Source organism: Gavialis gangeticus, unplaced genomic scaffold (genome assembly GCF_001723915.1).
Source record: "Gavialis gangeticus isolate Ggan-Ray unplaced genomic scaffold, GavGan_comp1, whole genome shotgun sequence".
Taxonomy (NCBI): domain Eukaryota; kingdom Metazoa; phylum Chordata; order Crocodylia; family Gavialidae; genus Gavialis; species Gavialis gangeticus.
The window spans coordinates 156,483,088-156,484,776 of NW_017729025.1; the positions used below are offsets into that span (position 1 = coordinate 156,483,088).

The window sequence follows — 1,689 nt, forward strand, 5'->3', positions numbered from 1 at the left end:
GATCCACTCCCCACATGTCCCTGTGACCGACACCGTTTGCAGGCAGGGATGTGCAACTTGCAGATTGCAGCTGTGCCCTGGGCCCTGTGTTGTCACTGTCCCACAATCCTGGCCCCTACCCTCACCTGCCTGCCTGACTCCCAGATGCCATTCGCTGCTCCTGTCCACCTGGCCAAGTACATCCTGCCTGCGGGGGTGCTGGGTCCATGGAGACCCCTCCTGCCTGTCTGCCCTCCCACTCCATGTGGCACCCCTGGCAGTGAGTACGGGATGGATTGGTAGCGCCAGGCGGGCAGAGTGAGCGGCCGCTGCCAGGGCTGCCAGGAAGCTGGGTTTGGCCACCGGCCCTGCCTGGGGACTGTGGGACTGACCGCATGCACCACAGCCCGGGCTGCCCCCTGTGCTGGACGGGGGCAAGGGACCCTCTGCAGGCCGGATAAAATCCCTGGGTGGGCCGGCCTGCGGGCTGTATTTTGCCCACCTCTGACCACGAAATGGAGCTTGTGGCTTTTCATGGGGGTTCCACAGGGGAGCGCCCAGTTCCCAGGAGCTTGTTTGTGCTGGGGAAGGGAGGGGGCTGCAGCTGCGTGTGGCAGGTGCAATACAGGTTAGTGGGTCCTGAGGTGCTCTTGGCAAAGGGGCAGGCCCCAGCAGAGTCGCCTCATGGGTCCCCAGCTCTGAGGACTGGACTTGAGCGGGTGATTAATGTTGCTGAGTAGGGAGGTGAAGATGCGCCCTGGGTTGGGGGACGTGTCTCCTGCGCAGAGGAATTTTTTTTATTAAGCAAGAAAACAAAAGCGACTCTGGAGAATGCGGGCATCGATCCCGCTACCTCTCGCATGCTAAGCGAGCGCTCTACCATTTGAGCTAATTCCCCAGCTGGAGAAAAGTTTTCTCAGACGCGCTGATGTCATCATCGTTCGCGTCACGTGGTCTCTCCTCACCTCCTTCCCACAGGGCCGGATTAGCAACGCGTTGTTGTTAGGCAGTTTGGCCGCCTCGGCTGTTCTGTTGGGGGCGGGTTTTCGTCGCCGACCAATGGGAAGGCGCGGTGGGCGCGGCTCTCTGGTTGTGGCGAAGGTTGGCTTCTCCCCCCGCCCCCCTCCGTCCTCCCCATTGGTCGTCTTCCCAGTTGGTGTCGCTCGCTTGCTGATTGGTTCGCCTGGGTTTATTTTTGAACGGCGTCTGCTATTTTCATTGGGCCAGAAATATGCCTGTCACGGTGACGCTTCGGTGTTGCTAAGGCATGAAGGTGGGGAACCCAAGGCTCCCACCCCGATGCCCTCACTGGCGTGTGGAAGGCCGCGAGCCCGCCTCTGATTCTCACTGAAACCAATGGTAGTTTACTCCATGCTTGATTGACGGCCGGGGCAAAACCAATGAGAAGGCGAGGTTAACTCCACTAGCCAATGAGAGCTCGCGGGGGGTGCCTCGGGGCAGCATGATTGGCAGGCGGAGTGACGGGGACGGACGGGGGGGCTCGAAGGCTCTGATATGTCCGCCATCTTGGAGAGTCGGTGATGGTGGCGAGCGGCCGCGTTCCCGCCTGAGCCGAGGCAGCCCGGGGCCCGCGCCGGGGGACGCGCTCGCCGAGGTAGGGGAGGTCCTGCCCTGCTGCGCCGCCCGTTCCCTGCCCCGGGGGCCGTTGCCGTCCCCCTTCCGGCGCCGGGCCGGGCCGGGCCGGGCCGG

General features: G+C 63.1%; 1 protein-coding gene and 1 non-coding gene across 10 annotated transcripts in view; one reads left to right on the plus strand and one right to left on the minus strand.

Moving 5' to 3' along the window:
- Positions 1-804: 804 nt before the first annotated feature.
- On the minus strand, positions 805-877 carry TRNAA-AGC. The gene has a single exon. It is a non-coding gene; the product is annotated as a tRNA-Ala (tRNA).
- Positions 878-1,480: 603 nt separating this feature from the next.
- The window catches only part of PPP6R3 (protein phosphatase 6 regulatory subunit 3), a 136,853-nt gene continuing 136,644 nt past the window's right edge, over positions 1,481-1,689 (plus strand). For 3 of the 9 annotated variants that reach the window (XM_019519830.1, XM_019519832.1, XM_019519834.1), the window contains exon 1: positions 1,481-1,594. The gene's annotated coding sequence lies outside the window, so the exon portion shown is untranslated. The remainder of the gene's footprint in view (positions 1,595-1,689) is intronic. The other 6 variants (XM_019519836.1, XM_019519838.1, XM_019519835.1 and 3 more) reach the window with 3 other exon arrangements.